The sequence below is a fragment of the Choloepus didactylus genome, chromosome 4 (assembly GCF_015220235.1).
Source record: "Choloepus didactylus isolate mChoDid1 chromosome 4, mChoDid1.pri, whole genome shotgun sequence".
Taxonomy (NCBI): Eukaryota; Metazoa; Chordata; class Mammalia; order Pilosa; family Megalonychidae; genus Choloepus; species Choloepus didactylus.
In genome coordinates, this window is record NC_051310.1 from 98,441,438 (window position 1) to 98,465,793 (window position 24,356).

The 24,356-nt window shown below is 37.0% G+C and overlaps 1 protein-coding gene across 10 annotated transcripts in view; it reads right to left on the reverse strand.

The window, feature by feature from the left end:
• Nucleotides 1-24,356, reverse strand: part of ZFAND6 (zinc finger AN1-type containing 6) — a 100,595-nt gene that overhangs the window by 33,187 nt on the left and 43,052 nt on the right. For 5 of the 10 annotated variants that reach the window (XM_037833243.1, XM_037833248.1, XM_037833246.1 and 2 more), the window contains one exon: nucleotides 10,752-10,913. The exons of 3 other annotated variants lie outside the window; for them this stretch is intronic. The gene's annotated coding sequence lies outside the window, so the exon portion shown is untranslated. Of the gene's footprint in view, nucleotides 1-10,739; nucleotides 10,914-11,883; nucleotides 12,394-24,356 lie in introns of those variants that run through there. 2 more of the 10 variants (XM_037833247.1, XM_037833251.1) reach the window with 2 other exon arrangements.

The following is a 24,356-nucleotide window of genomic DNA, read 5'->3' on the forward strand; positions in this document are numbered from 1 at the left end:
TGTATTATGTTTCTCATCTATCACAGGGTTTCCTGTCATTTTCTCCTGAACCCACTTCACTAGGCTTTCACTCTCACCACTCCACTGAAACTGGCCTCCTTAAGCTCACCAATGATCTCCAGATTATTAAAAGGTTATTTCTCAGTCCTCAATTAATCTGACCTTGTATTAGTATTCACTACAGTTCTTTATGCCCTTCCTTAAAACATTTTAATCACTTGTTTCCACTGACTATTCTCTCCTGGCTTTCTTCCCACCTTTCTGAATGCTGCTTCTTCTCCTGTTCCTTTCTCATATCCAGAACCTCATTGGAATGCTACTGGGCTCAGTCCAAGGATTTCCCTTTTTCATCTCTATTCAGTCCTAGATGATTTTATCCAGTCTTATGGCTTGCGGTACCATCTTTTATGTCAATGACTATGAACGTCTTATCTCTAGTCTGGACTTCTCTCCCCTTAACTCCAGACTACTATATCTAATTGTGGACTTAAAATGTTCCAGTTAAATGTCTATCAAACATCTCAAACTTAACATGTCCAAAATCTTGACAAAACCTTCTCCACCAGCAGCCTTTTCCCATTAACTCGATCCTTCCTGTTGTCTAGGCCAACACATTGGAGTCATTCATGACTCTTCTCCAAATCATCAGTAATTTCTGTCAGCTCTACATTTAAAACATATATGAATCTGACTACTTCTTACCACCCTTCTGCTTCCTACCACCCTACCAAGAACCATCATTTCTCCCTGGGATTACTGCTTAATAATTTGTCTCCTTGCTTCTGTTCTTATTCTCCTCTAGTCTATTCTCAAGATACCAGCCAGTGGTCCTGTTAAAATCTAAGCCAAATTACACTGCTGCTCACTTTCTCCAAATCCTCAAAATGGCTTCCCAACTCACAAAAAGCAAATGTCAAACTCCTTCCTTATCAAGATCTTCCTAAAGACTCTTCATGATCTTTCCTCCCACCCTTCACCTCTGTTAAGTGACACCCTCTCCTACTTCTCTCCCTATCATACACACTGCCAGGCACACCAGTTATGTTCCTGCCTCAAGGTCTTTGTACTTACTGTTTCCTCTACCTTCCAGAGGGGCTAGGCTCCCTCACCCTCCTTCAGGTCTTGTTCAAATGTTACTTTCTCATGGAGGCCTTTCCCTGCCACCCTATTTAAAATTGCTCCCAGCATCCCTTATTATCCTTTCCTGTTTTTTTTCCGATGTTTTTACACTAATCTTAATTTACTGTTTAGTTGCATGTATTTTGTCTGTCTCCTCGCTACTAAAATGTTACCTCCATAAAGGCAGGGAGTTTGGCTCCTCTGTTGACTAATGCTTAAAAATAGTGCTGGGCACACTGGTAGGCATTCAATATTTCTTGAATGAATAAATGAAATTGCCCTGTCACCTTGCCAACATGCTACCATGAGTAGCCAAGTATTTACCCCAGAGCAAGAACCTGAATTTGCTGTTTGAGGAGAGATGTAGGTCTACCAGCAGGGTCCACTATATATGGCTATGTGCACTGAACAAAGATCCCTGGCCTCACGCCCCAAGTTTTTGGGCATCTTTTCCCAATTCAGTATACTCAGAGAGGGGGTTCATTAGCAATTTATCTAGTATAGCCTACCAAACACAGTAACTTTATGAGGAAATTAAGATGTCAATTTTATGTTCTGAGACTGATCTAGATTCTATATCACATACCTTCAAGAATCAGACATGGTTTTCCTCTGCACAAAATCATCCAATATTCTCTTTTGAAAAGGGGAAAAAACACACTTACATTTTCCCACTGGCTTCTATATTCATGGGCATTTGTTGTCTTTTCAAAGAGTTTACCATTTAAACTAAGATAGCTATATGTAAGATCCATATACATAAGCTTTCTTTTTATTCCCTCCTCCTTGACCTTATAGCTTATATGCAGACTTTTATGCTTCACATATTCACCCCTCCCCCCAAAGGAATCTCTTCCCCTTTAAAGTAAGTCTCCAACTTTAGTTTTCAGTATTTGTAAATGAATGTCTCTCCCTAATTTCTTCAGCTTAACATAGTCATTCTCTAAATTTAAATCTCTTTTCTTCCCTTGAAACTTGATACACTTTCTATACAAGTAACCAGCTTTACTATTCAACTTTATTTAACAATATTTATATAGTGCTTTATGTGCCAAGCAGTGTTCTAAGCACTTTATAAACATCAACTTCTTTAATACTTATAACAAACCTATGAAATAGGTACTATCACCATCATTTCACAGATGAGAAAACTGAGGTATGAAAAGGTTAAGTAAATTGTTCAAAGCCTTCAGATAGTAAGTGATGGAGCCGCAATAGTAAGTGATGGAGCTGCAATTCGACCAGAGTTCATGCTCTAAGTCAGCGGCTCCCAAAGCATGATCTGTGGACCCCTAGGGGTCCCTGAGATGCTTTCAGGAGATCAAAACGATTTTCAAAATAACTTGTTATTTGCCTTTATCAATGTGTTGACAACTGCACTGACAGTATAAAAGCAATGAGGGTGAAACAGCTGGAGACTTACCATGAATCTCAGTAAAAAAAACAAAAAAAAACAAGCCATGTTTTGCTTAAGGAAATTCTGGAAATGACAAAAAATTAATTTTATTAAATAATGACTCTGAATACACTTCACTGTATCACAGTAGGATACTGGTACCCCAGAATAAAGCCTTCCTCATTCTAGTTTCCCATCCAGATACTCCAAATTGCTGTTTACCTTGGACAAAATCTGCGTACAGAGCTCCTAATCAGTCCCCATTGCAGGGGAAAGGCCTACCAACAAGACAGATACCTACACAAATTCAGAGGAAAACAACTGCTAGCTACTTATAATAAACATCATCCTTCAAAATGAACTGAAATATGAATAGTGAACAAACAAGAGTCAGAAAGCCTGTAACATAACATTTATTTATTTTTTTTGTCAGGGTTGTATTCCCAGGACTCTAGATTAGGGGTTGCCAAATGTTTTCTCTAAAGGGCCAGATAGTAAATATTTTAGGCTTTGTGAGCCATAAGTGTCTGCTACGCAACCCTGTCTTGGTAGTGCAAAAGCAGCCATAAATGATATGTAAATAAATGGATGTGACCACACTTCAATAAAACATTTACTTATAAAAAGAGGCAGCCAGGAATATTTGGCCAGTAGGCCCTAGATTGCCAACCCCTGCTCTAGATCAATGCCAGGCATGCAGGAGGACTCAAATATATGATGGATGAATAAATGAATGATATAAAAACTGTTTCAGCTAGAATATTATTTAAAAAGACAGTTAAATATGGGGTTGCCATATGGTCCTGCAACCCCATTACTGAGTATATATTGGAAGAACTGAGAGTAGGGGCAAGAATGGACATTTGAACACCAGTGTTCATGGTGGCAGTATTCATGATTTGCAAAGGATGGAGGTGGCCTAAGAATATGTCAACTGATGAAGGGAATGGTGAACTATGGTGTATGCATTCAATGGAATACTGAGCAGCTGTAAGAACGAATGAAGTTGTGAGGCATGCAGCTAGGCAAATGGACCTCGAGGATAGTACGTTGCGTAAAATAAACCAGAAATAAAAAGACAAACTTTATAACGCCTCACTAATATGGACTAACTATAAAAACAAACTCTTAGAATTGAATCTGAGAGCACAGATTATCGGGGGAGGCTTACGGTAGAGGTTTCCTAGATTGTAAACTCTTAGAGCAGTCACATCAATTCCTGAGTTTTAACAGTTAGGTCTAAATTCTGAGATGCTGAGCTCTTTGTGTATAACCTGGTTGGTCCCTGGAATTTTAGGTATCTGTGTAACACCTAAGACTCAGGGCCAGATTTCTGCAGCTATGAATGTCAGCATTACCCCATACAGCAACTGTTAAATAAGCTGAAAAAGAGATTAGACTTCAATTAGAGTTAGAAACAAAGCAGACTTGGTTAGGTAAATCAGACTAAAGGGTAAAAGATGATACTGTGTTTTAAAACTCCAACTTCTTTGTGAGACCAAAGGAAGAGATGTTTACTTGGTACAAAATCTATATTTTCTGTAGCACACTATATAATTTAACTTGTATGGTCAGTTTATTCAAACACTATAATTACATGGAAACTTGAATAGGGAGTGAGATCGTGTTGATTTGTACAGGTATTGTGAAGCCGTGATAAATCCCAGAGTAATGTGGGCAGAGAATAAAAAAAGTATTTGCAAATCCCCTTTGAGGGACTAGAGGAAAATGTGGAAATATTAAACTTCCCCACCTAAGTAATTCCTGATATTCTCACAAGCACTGGTGACTACCAATTTAGAAGGCTAAGCCCTCAATCTTGGGGCTTGCCCTGATGAAGCTTGTTACTGCAAAGGAGAGGCTAAGCCTATTTATAATTGTGCCTATGAGTCACCCCCCCGAACCTCTTTTGTTGCTCAGATGTGGCCTCTCTCTCTATGCCAACTTAGCAGGTGGACTCATTGCCCTCCATCATATGTGGGACATGACTCCTGGGGATGAGCCTGAACCTGGCATCATGGAATTGAGAAAGGCTTCTTGACCAAAAGGGGGAAGGAGAATGAAACAAAAGGTGTTTCACTTGCTGAGAGAGTTCAAATGAAGTCAAGAGGTCATTCTGGAGGTTATTCTTATGCATTATATAGATATCCGTTTTAGTTTTTAGTGTATTTGAATAGCTAGAAGAAATACCTGAAACTATTGAACTGCAATCCAGTAGACTCGATTCTTGAAGACAACTGTGTAACTATATTAGCTTATATAGTGTAAATGTGTGACTGTGAAAACTTTGTAGCTCACACTCACTTTATTCATTGCATGGGCAAAGAAGTAGAAAAACGGGGACAAACAGTAAATGAATAATGGGGGGGTATGGGATGTTTTGGGTGTTCTTTTTTTACTTTTGTTCTTATTTTTATTCTTATTTTTATTTTTTGGAGTAATGAAAATGTTCAAAAATTGATTGTGGGATGAATGCACAACTATATGATGCTGTGAACAACTGACTGTACACTTTGGATGGTTGTATAGTATGTGAATACATCTCAATAAAACTGCATTAAAAAAAATAAAAGCAAAATTCCATAAATCAGTTGTACCTTCTTTTGCCATAGCTCTTTTTGTTCAAAGATGCCTTGATACACTTATTGTGGTACCTATCACTCTGCTAGGTACTATAAAAGACAGAAGTTTAAACCGCACAATTCTGTTAAGGACTGATGTATGTAAAAGGACAAGAATATTAATGTCTGATTTTCATGTATTTGCACAGGTATTGCATCTAACTCCATAATTATAACCATTTCTATTACCTAAAAAAAAAAAAAAGTACCAAAAACACAAAATTATGGAAGTATTTTTTTAAAAAAATGGATTCCCCAAATGATAGCAAGATATTATAGAAACTGATTTTTTAGTAAAATGTATTATTGTGGGGGGGAGAGATAACAAACATAACATGAAAAGATGCAATATACAAATAACTGTAAAATAACTGTTACATACAAGGGCCAATCTGACCTGTAGTATGGCATCGCAAAAAGAACAGTGGACTGATTGAATCTTTAAATTGGTTCTGCTTCTGCCATTTCCTGCTTGGATAAATGGTAAGCCTCAGGTTCTCATATGAAGAAGACAGGAATGATACCACTTGTTCTTTTTAATTCACAGGATATGGGGGAGGATTGAATGAGACAATGATTGCGAAATCCCTTTGTAACTCACAAACAGCAATATTCAGCAGTTCAGAATCAGGTAGCTTATTTAAGTCAAACTTCTGTGGCTAATCATGAAACGGAGATTGCAAAATGTCAGATATTAAATAGTAGTTGCAGTCATAAATCCAAAACTCCTCATTTACCCACAGCTCACAAAGAATAGGTATATAAAAGGCCAATAGACAGTGAATGCTTTTTAGGAGATCTCTATAAATGTGCCTCACTTCTAACTGGCAAGATAATACTTTCCTATTTAAAAGTGTTAGGGAATGGTTTCTAACATCCTCTTCTCAATAGTTTATAAAATGATACATCAATTATTCTGGATAAATGCCAACAAATATTCACTAAGTGCTTATACTTAATAGTAACACTTATGGAAGAAGGATAGAAGCAAGTATGTGGTCTATCAAGGGAGAGAGCTCCATATACCTGGAATATAGGTTAGTGGGAAATGATCCTAGCCACATCATGTATCCATGCTACGGAGTCTAAATTTAATCCTGTACTCAATGGAGAATCCCACCACCCTAGAATGGGAAGAGGCTTTAAGAAATGCTATTCGTTAAACATTTTCCTACCTTCAAAAATGTATACATCTGAAAAGGATTTCAGGCAACTTTAAAAATACATGCAGCATGACAACATTAAAAGTAAACAAAAAAGGGTCAATTCCAAGGGGTAAGGGTAGAAAAAATAAGTCAGGAATATTGTCAATACTCAAGACACATACCCATAAGCATCTCCATATGTGCTATATAGAAGCCACTCATATGACTCTATTCTTCCTAGCAGTTAATGCAATGAAGGAAATCTGACTAGTTCTGAGGCACAATATTCCGAAGAAACACAAAATCAATTGCTCAAGAGAAGTACAGTTAATCGTGACCCTGATGAGAGTATTTCACCTACAGTTCTTAAGAAGAACAAAATGTGATAGGGTCAACAATATGCCTACGGTAAAATGCAAGTTTCTAAGGCTTTTTTTTTCTTGTACCAAATTCGAAATAAAACAACAGTATCATGGTATACTTCAATTAACAGCCAGTCTACAAGGAGCCAAAAATAAATAAATAAAATCTTAAAGGATGTGCATGGACTTATCATTCAGGCAATCCTTTATAAAGTTTATTTCTCATAACTTTTGTTCTAATCAAGATTGCTGAAGCAGACAGAAGGAATGGAGAAAAGACTGGGAAGATAGGCTGTGCCACAAATCTCTGCATCAAGCAGAAGAGTTCCTTTTTAGTATTTTTACCTATCAGATTTCTCCAAAAGATTTCATTTGAACAAAACATTCAAATGGCTAAAATAAATTTGGAAAACCCATTCTAAGTTCCTGATTAAGAGCATACCTACAATTCTCAACAGTTAGCCCATCTGGGGTAGGGTTGATATACTATAATAAACACTTCAGAGTGTAACTAGACCACCAGCCCAGTTACGCAGCTATCCCACCAATGAATTGAAATGGTCTTAACAGGTATCCACAGGTCACCAATTCATCTCACTAAGTTCGCCAACCTTTTCCTCTAAATTAAAATGTCAGAGATCATACAACTACACATTTAGATATTATCAGTAAGTAGTCACTGAAAGTGTTAGCTCTTTTAATATTACTATTATTATGTATTAGGTCTTGTACTTCTACTTTATATAGAGTATTTCATTTAGTCCTCACCATATCCCTATAAGGCAGGAAACATTATCACTGCACCTACACCCCTTTTTAGTCAGTTAAAAAAAACTGAGTTAGATATGCTAGCCAATCATTGTCTCCCTGCTTACATTCTTTCCTAACACAATCTGTACTACCTACAGTTTTTAGCTTTTGCTAACGTATCTTCCTCCAGATAGGCTAATCAGACCTGGGTGAACAACTGACCGAACAAATCAATATACAATCAGGGAGGTAAGAAGAGGGGGAATAGCAGAATACTAAGACTGTAAACTTGTAATTTAACTCCACAAGATTTTCTATAAATCCTTTTAATAGTCTCCCTCTTTTCTTTCTTCAGTTAGAATGGATTTCTGTTCCCATGTGTTCTGGTCCCTGATTAGGATAGTTCCCAGTAAAACAGTGAGTTCCTTCAGAACATAAGACCACATTCCTACTTCTTGGTAATTCTCCTAACACCAAGAATATTTCCAAACACACAGTAAGAGTAATTATCAGGGCTGAAATCCAGATACTTTTAGCCTATAGAATGATCATTCCAAATACATGAGATTCTCTTATTCTTACAATAAAACAGTAAATGATGCCTAGTCCTTCCTGAAAGACTGAATTAATAAACCAGTCATTAAGTCTTCAAAGGTGTTTCTAGATTAGAAAGCACTCTACTAGCATTTAAATGTAAAAATTAGTCTTTGTTTCCATAAAGCACACTTTAATCCAAGAAGCAATCACTAGTGACAGAACTCAATACTTTCAAAAATGCCTTTATTTAAAAAATAACTACATTGAAATGAATTTTGTAAATTGCCTAAAAATTACTTTACCTAAAACATATACCTAACTTTCACCAAGATTCATGAAGAAAGGTTTTTCCCTCTTTTCCCCTTTTTAAATCTGATGCCAGAGCCAACCTTTCATAATACAGATAAAATAGAAGTGTGTCATCAATAATTGTCATGTTTAATGTAAATGCAATACCTAGATTCAAATCCAACTATCTAGAGCAGAACTGACCAATACAGGAGCCATTAGCCAGTGTGACTATTGAGTATTTAAAATGGCGCAGGTATCAGATTGTGAACAGGAGGGCAAGAAAGTAAAGATTTCTGTTTTACTGCACTGGGGATATGTCTCATGTTAGGTAACTGAAAACACCTTACCTTGTGATTTCCAAATTCTCAATCCTAAAGCCTTAATATCTTTTAATTTTTCTGAGGATTTATAATATGCTCCCACCCACTTAAATGGAGGGTTAATAATAGTAATAGTTTGCAGGTACTGATGACTCAATTCCTCACAACAAACCCTATACAGTAGCAAACTATTACTGTACCTGTTTCACAGATTAGAAAACTGAGGCACAGAAAGATTTAAATAATTTCCTCAATATCTTGTGGCTATTAAGAGGGATAGCTAGTATTTGAACCCAGACAGCCTGACTCTAGTCTGCGTACTTAACCACCATGTTACACGGCCTTACAACAGCCCACTCTATCTTAATGCATACTGCATAATACAACAGTAAAAGAAATTAAAATACATTTCTAAATCAAGGTAAAACTTAGAAATAGGTGCAGTATCAATGAGAAGCCTTTGTTATAGTGGCAAGGTAAATAGTAGGGCAGGACAAAAGGGACAGAATAAAGGCTAAGAGTTCATGTTTGGTGCTCACATACGTTTAACATGTATCTTCTATCCCAGTAAAGTTAACTTACTTCTTAGTAGTAGAGTAATATAGAAAACAGAGTATCATCTCAGAGAGATAAAAGGAGAAAAGGAAACTGGGGATGAATTTACTACCATACAATTCCCTCTATCCACCACCTCCCAGCCAAATCCTCTATAGTTATAAAGGCTTTTTTCCCCCTTTCCTGTTGTGTATCCTTTCTGCCTAGTCTCATTTTAGAAATCAATGTTTCATTAATATGTTCCAAAGGCTTTCTCTGCCTTGTATTTCTTCTGTTTTTTGGATACTAATAAAAAGGGGAAGAAGGGGTGTTGGAGCACTTTAAGCAAAATAGCACCAAATTAAACTTGGCTTTACAAGTAAAATGCCAAATGACTGTAACTGGAGAGTTAAATCTTGTATTACAGACCTTAAAATTTCATTAAAGTGAAGCTTGTCATCATTAAACAAGATTAGAAAATTCCTTCTTTAGAGCTTTTGAAACATTAACAACTAGATAGCTCCTAGAGACTCACACCATGCTATCTACTGACCAATACAGAATTTTGCAAACTAAAACCATTCTTCTTTTAAGTTTTTCATTACTTTTGAATGCAGCTACATATATCTCCTTTATTTCTGCCATGTACTTCACAACTACTTTTATAAGAATATTCATATTCAGTGTATATTCTTTATATACTTTCTAAATGTCTTACTTACTGTGGTTTCCGAAACTTCAGGCAATGAATTTGTAATTGGAAAGACAAAGTAAATTAATCTTACTGCAAATACACCATGCAGAAAACATTCTATTCCATGCCTCAGCAAACAGTTAACAAGATTTTACACATCTTCACTACATGCTCATCATTTTGCTCAATACAATGTTTTATACTTTAATCACCCTACCTGTACAAACCATGCATTCCTCTAAGGGGAGAAAATAACATTCAATTAAGAAAAAAGAACAAGGGAAAGTACAGGAGTGGGGGAACAGAATTCCCAAAAATAATTCTTAAGGTGGAAACTTTTTTAAGAGAAAAAGAAAAGGAGAATTTTTTTTTTTCAGTAGAGATTTATATCATCTAAGCATTTCAAAAAACAAAATCAGCTAGTTTAAAGATTTCCTACTGCATATAGGGACCAAGAATTCTCTTTATTTTGAAGTATATGTGCCCTCTAGTTAAAGAAATAGAGCTGATTCTAAAATATTAACTTTTAAAGTTATTATTATTTAAATTTTTTATTTCCAGGAGTCATTTCCTGTATTTTTATCAAACACCATATTCTTGAAATACATTCTTATGGGTAAAAATATAAATTTAAAAAAAGGCTAAAATCAATTACAAAATAAACAGCAATATAAAAAAGTATAATCATTTGTTTCACAGATACTAAGATTAGTAATGCAGATTCCAATGGCTGGAATAATTCTGAAAAAAGATACATAGCCACTAATGATATTAATGAGTGATACTGCTCAAAAACATTTCATAAATAAAATCCTAACACCCACTTCACCCTTGGTATCCTACCCCCAAGAAAAAAATAACACCTAAAAGAGCCTCAACACACTGACTTAAGTGTATCTTTAAGCACTTTAGATTAAAAAAAGAAAAAAATTAAGCTATTATGCCCAATTACATACGGTTACAGGCTTACATCTCTACTCACACAGTTGAGGTTGACGAGCAAACAGCTGTCCTGTATCTTGAGACAGACATTAGCTTCCTGCCTTCCCTATCCTCATTAAGCAGCTACTTTAAGTTTGAGTTTTATGCAAGAAAACATTTTAAAGCCTTCAGTGTTTTACTGCAGCAGACTTCAGATTCATTCCTGTAACACATTTAACATGAAACAGAGTTGAGACAGTTAAAATTTATTACACACATTTTAAATCATCTAAAATTTTAAGGAGTGCTTTCACTATTTTAAGAATTTTAAAAGGGTGTTGAAGTAAAATTAAGAAATAAAAATATTCCACTTGGAATTTGACCCCAATGTATAATATAACGAATGTGACTTTAACACAGGTCTTTTTTCATCAGGCCACAGGCTAGGTGAGCAAGGATTTAGAATCATTTGTATCCAAAACAAACAAAACTAGGTATTTTCCTGAAATTTAATTATTTAGAGTAAACAACCATCAACTAAAGAACAATCCTTGCAAACAGATACACAGGAGAGCAACTTCAGTGCCCAAGAACATTTCCCTGTTATAGCTCCTGACTGGGGGAATGCAATTCTCTGACCTGTTATGACAGCAGGACGAGCATGTTCTGAAACTCCCTATGAAAGTTTGTAGCACTTTTCCCCACAGATTTGAATTTCTAGTGCCATAGAGCACAGGTCAGTCAAGCGTTAGAAAGCCTGTCTGAGAAATAAAACTCCATTCCCACAGGAAACATTTTTTTTTACTCAAACTGAAATTTCAAAGAAAAAAAATTACAAAAGGTTTGTAAATTAGGAACTAATTTCAATAACAAGATAATAACTAAGTACAATAACAAGATAAAAATCTATTTCTCTAATTATCAAATATACATTACAAGACAGTTACAATGTTAGTTTTCATTATAAAAATAAAGAATAAACAAAAGATTTTAATTCATTCTAGCTGCCAGAAATCTCCCAAGTATTTTTAAGTTTTACTCCTAGATAAAAGTATCACTTAAAAAATTGAGACACACATTACTCCTAATATTGGTGGTACTGCCCACATCCTTATACAATTAGTTATAAAATAATTATCTAACACTATTATTAAATATAAACCTTGATGTAAAATAGCACCAGAAAGCCATACCTGGGGTTAGATTTCATATTTCAATGATTTTCCTTCTCACCTGTTTTTCCTACAACTGTAAGTAAACTTCAGTCAAATATGCACAATTCCGTCAAAATATCCTAGAATATCACGATAACTATTTTTTCCTTCCAAGTCCATATTGGCCTGAATTTTAATGTAAATTGGAGGATAAGCCTTAAGATTTCACTAACACAGTAAGTTTACTATTAACAATACTAACATGGTTTATAAACAACAGGAGAAACAGCATCCAATCACTCCAATTTTACTGATTTTAAAAGCGTTATTTAATGCTGAAATAATGCACATGTTACGAAATATAATTAATGTTCTAGGGTTCATTCAAAATAACACAAAGGTTTCTTTAAAATCTACTAATGAAGACAGAAGAAGCCAGTGGCATAGAGAGGAGTGGAAGCTAGTCAGTCCCCTGGAACAACTAATAAACAACCTGGAACAAATAGTAAATAATCTGGAGTAACTGCAAGGGGACAAACATGACCGTCCACTCATCATACACCACCTGAATTGGGAGGAATGCCCGCGATTGCAGCATAAAATCTGTAAGTAAAAACTGCGGATCCAAACCAGGAGGCCCCTCCCCACACGGCCCGAACTGCAAATATAGCTCAGCTGAGCTCCAACTGGGGTTTTAATTAGCAAGTGTGGACTGCTCAATACAAGCCACAAATCCCCAACAAGCAGACAGTGGCTTTTGGTGATGACTGACCTTGGAGAGCTGGAGGACCTCTCTGGGAGGGAAGGGGAGCCCAGAGGACTGGGTGCTGTCTCTGGTCTATGGGTGAAACTGAGGGGGGGGGGCACACACTGACTCTGAAGGGGGTCTTTCAGTTCCTTTTTCAGCTCAGTGGACAAAGCCTCAGCCATTTTCAATTCCCAGAGCTCAGACGCAGACAAGAGTGGAGACAGCCGAGTAAGATACTATTCAAATGCAAATGACCTCTCCCCAGGGGGTATATCTTCTCTAAGAGGAAAGAGGTGGTGCCAAGCTCTACTACCCACCTTCCATTCAAACCAGACCCCAGAGCCTGAGGGAAAACAGCCATGGGCCACACCTCCTTATACCAGTCTGGAGCTACAGGCTGACAGGCACCACCTGCTGGGCGGAGCAGCACAGTGACTTGAGGCCTCACAAGATGTACCAATCTTCTAAGACACACCCTCAGGGAGACCTTAAACTATTGCCTCCTTCCAAGATCTGAGCCCGTTCTGGTCTAGGAAAACCTGATTGGGGTAACCAAGGAGGCCAGATGCCTAGACAACAGAAAAACTACAACCTACACTAGGAGGGGCGAAGTTATGGCCCAGTCAAAGGTACAAACTTACACTTCAATTAAGATACAGGAATTTAAACTAGTACGGGATCAATCCAGAAAGTTTAGGGAAGACATGGCAAAAGAGATGAAGCATGTAATGAAAACACTGGGCGTACATAAGGTAGAAATCGGAAGTTCAAAAAAACAACTGACAGAATCTATGGAAATGAAAGGCACAACAGACAAGATGAAGGGCACAATGGAGACATACAACAGCAGATCTCAAGAAGCAGAGGAAAATACTCAGGAACCGCTGAACAAGGCACCTGAAAGCTTACATACAAAAGAAAAGATAGAGAACCGAATGGAAAAATACGAACGTCTCCGGGAACTTAAGGACAAAACAAAATGCAGGAATGTAAGTGTCATGGGTGTCCCAGAAGGAGAAGAGAAGGGAAAGGGGGCAGAAGCAATAATGGGGAGGAAATAATCAATGAAAAATTCCCATCTTTTATGAAACACATAAAATTACGGATCCAAGAAGTGCAGTGTACCCCAAACAGAAAAGATCTGAATAGACCTATGCCACGACACTTAATAATCAGATTATCAAACATCAAAGAGAAACAGAGAATCCTGAAAGCAGCAAGAGAAAAGCGATCCATCATATACAAAGGAAGCCTGATAAGACTATGTGTGGATTTCTCAATAGAAACAATGGAGGCAACAATGGAGGTGATATATTTAAGATACTTAAAGAGAAAAACCACCGACCAAGAATCCCATATCTGGCAAAATTGTCCTTCAAATATGAGGGAGAGCTTAAAATATTCTCTGACAGACAGACAATGACAGAGTTTGTGAACAAGATACCTGCTCTTCAGGAAACACTAAAGGGAGCACTGTTATAGACAGAAAGGAAAAGACAGGAGTGAGAGGTTTGGAAAACAATTTTGGGAGAGAGTAGCACAGCAATGTAAGTACACTGTGAGTATGGCTGAAAGAGAAAGGTTAGAGCATGTGGGACACCAGAAGGAAAGAGGAAAGATAAAGACTGGGACTGTATAACTCAGTGAAACCTAGGGTGCTCAACGATTGTGATACAAGGTACAAATATGTTTTTACATGTGGTAGAACAAATGAATGTCAACATTTCAAGGTGTTAAAAATGGGGTGGGATTGGGGGGAAAATACAATCAATGCAAACTAGAGACTATAGTTAACAGAAACATTGTATTATGCTTCCCTTAATATAACATAGGCAATATACCAAAGCTAAATGCATATGGCATGGGGGGACATAGGGGAAGGGTATGGGACTTTTGGGATTGCTGATGTTGTCTGACTCTTTACATCAGTTTAATGCCATCTTTCCTTTTGTTGCTTCCTAGCTGTCGTGTTTTGTTTTTTTCTCTTTCTTTTTTTCTTTTTCTCCAGTCTATCTACCTTCTTTGACTCTTCCTCCTTCTTCGTGGAAGAAATGGAGATGTCCTTATACAGATAGTGGCAATGGTGGTGAATACATAAATACATGACTATACAGGGAACCACTGATTGCTTACTTAGAACGGAATGCATGGTGTGTGAACAAAACCATCTTAAAAAAAATAGGTTGATAAAGAAAACTTGAGGGCACTATACTGAGTGAAATAAGACAAACACAAAAGGACAAATATTGCAGGGTCTCACTGATATGAACTAATTATATTATGTAAACTCATACATGAAATGTAAGTTATCAGGATATAGAAAGAGGCTCAAGAATGGGGAGTGGTTGCTTACTATGAGCAGAATGTTGAACTTAAATGTTTGGAAAAGGACAGTGATGGCAGCACATTGTGAGAATAACTTAACAGTGCTGAATAGTGTGTGAAGATGGTGGAAAGGGGAAGCTCAGAGTCACGTGTGTCACCAGAAGGGAAGTTGGAGGTTAAATCAAATAAACTTAAATTTTGGTAAGTTGGCATCACTTTTATGTGGCGTGTTTATTTTTAAGTAACAATTATGAGAGTGCATTTGCTCTGGATGCACATTAATACTAGATGAAGTTAGTATAAAATAGTGAAATCTTGTGGTGGACAATGTCGATGATTAACTGTACAAATATTAGAAATCTCTCTCATGAACTAGAACAAATGTATGAAATTATAACCGGAAGTTAATAAGAGAGGGGCATATAGGAAAAAATATGCCTATTGCAAACTATATGCTACAGTAAGTAGTATCTTAACATTCTTTCCTCAACAGTAACAAATGTACTATACCAAGACTATGAATCAATAATGGAGGGGGTGTGGTTAGGGGTTAGGGAGGATTTGAGTTTCCCTTTTTTGTGTGTCTTTATTTCTTTCCTGGAGTAATGAAAATGTTCTTAAAAAAAAAAAAATAACTCTGGTGATGGGTGCACAGCTGTATGATGGTACCATGGGCAACTGATTGTATGCTTTGGATCTTTGGATAATTGTATGGTATGTGAACAATCTCAATGAAAAAAATGAAAAAAAGTAAACAGAAGACAAATCATTTTTATATTATATTCTCTGTACTAAATTTATTACTATATTAAGAGCGTAAATTTATTTTCTCAAATCAGTAAGACTTTACATTGTGAAATCTATTTTAAAATTAACTTCATCTAGTATTAATGTGCATCCAAAGCAAATGAACTCTCATAATTGTTACTTAAAAATAAATACGCCACATAAAAGTCATGCCAACTTACCCAAATTTAAATCCATCAATTTGAATCAAGATATTTATTAAAAAAATCTACTTAAACTGGAATGATTTAAGAAACAGTTCAAAATCTCATAAAAGTTGTAATTTGATAGGATTATCTTTCACACAAATTAAAATATTTCTCCAAAAACCTAACTGTGCTTCAGTAGAAGTTATTAAAACTTTATGATTTTCACCACACTTTTAAATGAGTCTGCACTAGAACACAACAGCTAAAAAATAAATTGCACCAATCTTGAGTTGTAAAACAGAAGCAAGCTCTCTGGTAATAATAAGTAACATTTAATGAATGATTACAGTGTAAGACACCACCCTGAAATGTACCTCATTTCACCCCAAAAGGTACGTACAGTATGGAACTGAGAGGTTCAGGGATGTGAGGAACTTGCCAAGGATCACAAAGCTAGTAAGTGGTAGAGCTAGGACTTATATCCAGATCTATTTGACTCCAGAGCCTTGTGCTCTTAGGAATGAAGTTAGACCACAGGGAATACTGATCTATTGTACTGATCCAATTACATCTGGAAGAATATCCAGATTTGGGTACCATATAGTAAGTGTGAGTTTGATAAATGGGTGTTATCAAGAAAGCAACTGGATGGTTATAAACTCAGGAAAGTCATCTCTCACAAGAAATGACAGAAATGGGAGTAAGTAACCTAGAGAAGACAAAAAGGAACACATATGAAGGGCTGTTAAAGAGAAAAAAAGAGCAGGCTTATCTCATATGGCACAAGAGTAGAGAACTTGAAACAATGTGTGGCTGTCACGGGAGATAAATTCTAGTTTAACACAAAACACTTTCCAATGCTAAGGAATCCAACAGCTGAAACAAACTGCCTCACATAGAAAGCTTCGAAAATTAGACATTGGAACATCAAACATGACAGTAATAACTGATTCAGGCAAGAATTACCGAAGAATGTTAAAACTAATAGATGAAAATTTGATAAGGAATAGTATATACTGACAGTCTCAAAGTATCCCCACACATATTACTTATTGCAAAACGAAAAAGAATAACTTTTAAGTGGAGAAATCTGGCAGATACCACATTGACCAAAAGATCAAGGTCGGTATCACTGAAAATGGGATCGTCAGACATGTGCCTCCTGATGTGATGTACTGAAAAGCCCACAACATGAATGTAGCATTCCCGCCCAAACTACATTTCCTAAATTTCATGAGGAACAACAGACAAACCCAAATTGAAGGAGGTTCCACAAAATAAATGATTTGTCATTCTTCAAAAATGTTAATGTCATAAAAGACAAAAAGGCTGACAAACTATTCTTGGTTAAAGAAGAATAAAGAGACAAGACAACTAAATACAACAAATGATCTGGGGCTGGATCCTGGACTAGAGTACAAATTATTAAAAACTTTATGGGAACAACTGGCAAAATAGGAACATAGGCCATATACTAGATAATCATATTAGATCAGTTTTAAATTTCCTTAATTTATAGCTATAGTACAGTTATACAAGAAAATGTTCTTAGTCTTAGGAAATATGTTCTGAAGTATTATGTAGAAGAGATACAATGCATGCAATCATATGCAAGTGGGTCAGAAAAAAGAATAATACGATAAAGATAAAGTATATGTGGCAAGATGTTAACAATAGGTGAATCTGATTAAGAGCTATATGGGAACTATTTGTGCAGTATTAGTATTGCAGTTTTTCTATAAATTTGAAATTATTTCAAAATAAAACAAGGGAAAAAATAAATATCTGAACCTAATGTTCTAAGGATTCCTAAAACTAAACAATAATACATAAAACAAAAACAAAAACAAACCAAAAAAACCAGATTTCCTATTTTCCCTTCACACACTCAAACTCCAACCCAATGGCAATCTAAACTGAACTGTGATTATTCAGTGAGTTATAGAATACAGTACTCTAGTTTAAAACATCAAATATATGATTGCCAAATGACCTGTGTCATTCCAATGATGACAAAGTACAACTTGGTGGATCTGAGTCAGATCCCTCCCTTGTTACTCTAATGCAATCTTCCCAAAACTACATTCCAGATACAGTATACAAATTTCTCCAAAAGAGTACTGCTGTTCTTCAATTAGGAGTTAAGTAGCAGATGTGCCTCCTTGCTACAAACTCCATAAATTAGGTTAATTTCTGATTATGCCAGGTAGCAAAGCAGAACCAAAACAAGAAATAATGAGTGATCAATAACACATAGGAGAATGTTAAAACAAGCCTGTGCCGGTTTGAATCTATTGTGTCCCCCAAATGCCATTGTCTTTGTAGTCTTGTGGGACAGACGTTTTGGTGCTGGTTAGATTTGCTTGGAGTGTGCCCCACCCAGCTGTGGGTGATGATTCTGATGAGATGTTCCCGTGGAGGCATGGCCCCACCCATTCGGGGTGGGCCTTGATCGGTGGAGCCATATAAATGAGCTGACTCAAAGAGAGGGAACTGAGTGCAGCTGTGAGTGATGTTTTGAGGAGGAGCAAGCTTGCTGGAGAGAAACGTCCCGGGAGAAAGCCATTTTGAGGCCAGAGCTTGAGTGGATGCCGGCTGTCTTCCTAGCTAGCAGAGGTTTTCCGGACGCCATTGGCCATAAGCCGGTGAAGGTACCCGACTGCTGATGTGTTACCTTGGACGCTTTGTGGCCTTAAGACTGTAACTGTGTAGTGAAATAAACCCCCGTTTTATAAAAGCCTATCCATCTCTGGTGTTTTGCATTCTGCAGCATTAGCAAACTAGAACAAAGCCCCCCACCCCAAACAAATTCTGTGATGTCAGTAAAAAAGACGATGTTCATTCAATATGGAGCACCTGGAAAAGGAAAGTTACTCACTGAGAGGCTAACACTCAATAATGAACCAAAGGGAGGAAGACAAGGGAGTGAGAAAGGGAGAGGAAGGGAAAAAAAAAAAGGAAAGAGAGAGAATATGAATGAATGTGAAAGAAAACATGCAAGAAAGGAGAAAATCCTGATGGCCACACATCACCACATTAATTCTGAATTCCCCTTCCTTTTTACTGGTTTATATTTTCTCCATATCTTAACTTCTGTTCTACTTCACCTACTGTAAAGAGGAAAGAATAGCTTTGACTATAGTACACCTGATGGCATCTAATGCCAATACTCCATTTCATTCCTTATCAAGAGGCCCAGAACAGTTGTCTCTTTACCAGAAAAATCTCACAAACACACATTGGAAAGGAATGGAGAGACGTGAACACCACCTAGCTTACTGTCTAAAAGAGGAGGCAGGAATTGGAGGGGCAGAAACCCAGAAATAAGAGTCAGGGCTCAGCAAATTTGACCTAGGAAGAATAGGATGAATTTTAGGCTCCTACATTAATCTGTATATAACCTATATCAGGTATCAAGCAATCTATGGCACAATATTTACTGGTTTGTTAGCTAATTCCAAGCCATGAACTTTGTTACTTAGCTGTGACATTCTTTCAGACAAGCTCTGTTATCAGATTAATCTTTTAACCACACAACACTGAACACTGACTTGTTTTTAATAGGTACTTGTAAAATACCTAACTGTAATATAGACAAAACTATCTTTTTCCTGCCTCTCCCGTTTTCACAGGTAGCATGTTGTCAAATCTACCCTGCCAAATCTACCTACTAGCTCCCAGTTTTTTTCTTCTAACCTCAGTTCAAAGTTCAATTCCCTGAATGTTGCAGCTAGATGTTTAGTCATAAAAGGGTCAGAATAATCCACACTATGAATGAAATCTGACCAATTCAAACATAAAATTTAAACCAATTTTAAACATAAAATCGTAAGAAATATGGAGTGTGTGTACATGGACATAAATGTATATATCTATGTATGTGTGTGTGCGTGTGTGTGTGTGTGTGTGTGTGTGTGTATGTATATATGATATATTTGGAAAGACAGGTGTAAGAAAGGAATAAGTTTCGTTTTCACATAGAGACAGCATGGAATAAGGGAAATGGAGGCAAAACCAGTTTAAACAAGCCCCAGACAAAGAGAAGAGAGAATCTGCCTGATGTAAAGAGACATGAGGTAGTATCAGAGGCAGAAACTCACAGTAAAAAAATAAAAATTTGGGGGGGGATTGGCTAATCAGTTCAAAATCTCAATAATGAGCTAGTTGGCTCTCTGGGATTGGCTGTACAAATTAAAATCTCAAAAGATGAATTAGTTAGTGTTCTCGGATAGGCTGTAACCTCTGTAGTACCTAGTCAATGGGGAAACAGGGGAGGGACTTGCGAATTAGGAGTAGGAGATTTAAAGATCACCATTCTCTTCCTCTGGCACGCCAGCCTTCCGCGTGTTTGGCTGGACGCCCCATCTTGCAAGATCGTAAATAAATTCTTTTCTCCTCCAGAACCGAGAGAGCGTTTATTCCCTTACAGATACCACTTTATTTCCGACACAGGGAACATGTCTTCAGGTATCCCTTGCTCTTAAATTAACCATTACTTACATTGCCAAGGAGATATATATATATGTATAAATGCGTAGATACATAAAAGATATATATATATGTCAGCAAATACAGATGTCACAGGCTTCATTATGTCAGATCAGTACGCTCTACAGCTGAGTTTCTCAGCAAATCCCTAATATATGACATTACAAATCATAAATATTGAACTGTAGTTTCTTCTGTATTTCCCTTAACTCAAATGAGGGAGGATTTATATTATTGTGCATAGTATTGACACAAAGATAGACATATTGATCAATGGAATCAAACTGAGAATTCGGAAATAGACCTCCAGATCTACAGTCAACTGATTTTTGTTAAGGCCCCCAAATCCACCAAACTGGGACAGAACAGTCTCTTCAACAAATGGGGCTGGGAGAACTGAATATCCATATCCAAAAGAATGAAAGAGGATCCCTACCTCACACCCTATATAAAAATTAACTCAAAGTGGATAAGAGACCTCAATATAAGAGACAGTACCATAAAACTCCTAGAAAATAATGTAAGGGTTATTAGCAGGTAGCTTCTCAGACCTTACACCCAACGCACAAGCCAAAAGAAAAAATAGAGAAATGGGAACTCCTCAAAATCAAAAGCTTCTGTACCTCAAAGGAATTTGTCAAAAAGGTGAAGAGGCAGCCAGTGCAATGGGAGAAAATATTTGGAAACCATATATCTGATAAGAGACTGATATCCAGCATACATAAAGAAATTTTACAATTCAACAACAATAGTACAAACAGCCCAATTATAAAATGGTCAAAAGATATGAAGACATTTTTCCAAAGAGGAAATACAAATGTCTAAAAAAAAAACATGAAAAAATGTTCATCTTCACTAGCTATTAGAGAAATGCAAATCAAAACACAAGAATGACTGCCATTAAACAAACAGGAAACTACAAATGCTGTAGAGGATTTGGAGAAATTGGAACTCTTCTTCATTGCTGGTGGGACTGAATAATGGTACAGCCACTCTGGAAGAGTTTGGCAGTTCCTCAGAAAACTAGATTATCAAGTTACCCTAAGATCCAGCAATTTCACTTCTTGGTATATACCCAGAAGATCTGAAAGCAGTGACATGAACAGATGTTTGCCCACCAATGTTCACAGCGGTCAATAGATGGAAACAATGCAAATGTCCTTCAACAGATGAAAGGATAAACAAAATGTGGTATATACATATGATGGAATACTACACAGCAATAAGAAGGAATGAGGTCATGAAACATATGACAACATGGATGAAACTTGAAGACATAATGCTGAGTAAAATAAGCCAGACACAAAAGGAGAGATACAGTATGATACCACTAATGTGAACTCTGCGAAAAACGTAAAATAAGTGTCTTACAATGTAGAATATAGGGGACTTAGAGAAAGACAGAAGCTAGTGAAGAGGGAATGATAATCTAATATTTACAAATATGATAATATGGGTGAAGTTAATGGTATGGGAATGGTCAAGTGTAACTATGGTTCATTAATGGGATTATAAGTATCAGTGATGCATTGAAGGAGAACATATTTGTATATGGTTGTTTAAAGGCATGTAACCCACAGAGTAGCATCACAAACCTAAATAAGTGTTAGCATGATATACTTATAAGGTATGATACTGGTGCAGAAGGTTAGCAACAGAGTGGTATATGGAAAAACTACCCATTACATATTAAAGACTATGTTTAATAGGAATATCTTACCAACACTACAGTAATACTGGGGATTAATAATTAGCAGCTGATAAGAACTCTGGGATGTATTACGTTAGGATAACTGTTTAAAGTTGAGAGTGATGACGATTGTACAACTAAGTGAATATAATGTAAGTAACTGACCATTTATCTTGGGATAGACTATATATTAAGTGAAATTAGGAACCCACTACTTAATAAATTGAGCCCTCAACTTGAGGCGTACTCTTGTGAAACTTAAGGTTGTAATATGCAGTTACATAGGTCATTTCAAAAACTGTTATGGGTTACCTATATAACTGCTTGTTGAGCTGTACATTTCTGCATATTATAATTTAAAATGATGGAAACTGATGAAGTTGTGGGACTGTGATCCATGACATTCTTTGAAATCTGCCTCTAACTACTTATTAAATCATACTTTGAAAGCTATCACTGTTACATATATCTGTTAAAGTTCACAATAAAAAAATGCATTAAAAATGCAGAATAAGATTGATCTAAGATGGCAGCATAGAGAGGAGTGGAAGCTCCTGGAATGACTAAAAAAAAACCAGAAACAATTAGTAAATAATCCGGAATAACTGCAGGGGGACAAACGTGACCATCCACTCATCATACACCAATCTGAATTGGGAGGAAGCCTGAGATCACAGCATAAAATCCGTAAGTAAAAACTGAAGATCCAAATCGGGACACCCATCCCCCACAGCCTGAGCTACAAAGCCTCATGGTGCCAGAGAGAAGCTTTCTCCCAGCAAGCGAATATAGCTCAGTTGAGCTCCAACTGGGGTTTTAATTAGTGAGTGTAAACTGCTCACTACGAGGTATGAATCCCCAACAAGCAGACAGAGGCTTTGGGTGACGACTGACCTTGGAGAGCCTGACGGTCGCCTCAGACTAGCTCTGTTCCTTTTTCAACTCAGTGGAGAAACCCTCCGCCATTTTCAGTTTGCAGTTCTGTGACCCAGACAAGGGTACAGCACAAGCAGAGAGAGACCACTGAAATGCTAATGACCTCCCTCTAGGGTGTCTATCTTTCTTAAGAGGAAAGGGGTGGGGCCCAGCTCTACTACCTGCCTTTCATTCAGAACTTGGGGAAAAAGAGCCACACCTCCTTACACCAGTCAAGAATTATAGGCTAACAGGCGCCACCTGCTGGGCAGAAAAGCACAGTGACCGGAGGCATCAGAGGGTGTACCAATTTTCTAAGACACACCCTCAGGGAAACCAGATACTGAGTATTTCTTCCTTCTGGGACCTTAGCCCATTCCGGCCTGGGGAGGCCTGACTGGGGTAACCAAGGAAACCATGCCTAGACAACAGAAAACTACAATCTACACCAAGAAAAATGAGGTTATGGCCCGGTCAGGGGAGCAAACTTGCACTTCAACTGGGATGCAGGAATTGAAACAACTAATAACAAGTCAATTCAAAAAGTTTAGGAAAGATATGACAAAAGAGCTGAACCGTATAATGAAAACACAGGACGTACATAAGGTAGAAATTGAAAGTTCAAAAAACCAACTGGCGGAATCTATGGAAATGAAAGGCACAACACAAGAGATGAAAGACACAATGGAAACATACAACAGCAGATCTCAAGAGGCAGAAGAAAACACTCAAGAACTGGAGAACAAGGCACCTGAAAGCCTACACACAAAAAAACAGATAGAGAAAAGAATGGAAAAATATGAGCAACGTCTCCGGGAACTTAAAGACAAAATGAAAAGCCAAGAATTTACATGTCATTGGTGTCCCAGAAGGAGAAGAGAAGGGAAAAGGGGCAGAAGCAATAATAGAGGAAATAATCAATGAAAATTTCCCATCTCTTGTGAAAGACAAAAATTACAGATCCAAGAAGCACAGCATACCCCAAACAGAATAGATCTGAATAGGCTTATGCAAAGACACTTAAAAATCAGATTATCAAACATCACAGATAGAGAACCCTGAAAGCAGCAAGAGAGAAACGATCTATCCCATACAAAGGAAGCTTGATAAGACTATGTGTGGATTTCTCAATAGAAACCATGGAGGCAAGAAGGAAGTGGGGTGATATATTTTAGATACTGAAAGAGAAAAACCACCAACCAAGAATCCTATATCTGGCAAAACTATCCTTCAGATATGAGGGAAAGCTTAAAATATTCTCAGACAAACAGACAATGACCGAGTTTGTGAACAAGAAACCTGGTCTACAGGAAACACTAAAGGAAGCACTGCAAACAGAAAGGAAAAGACAGGAGTGAGAGGTTTGGAAAACAATTTTGGGAGATAGTAGCACAGCAATATAAGTACAATG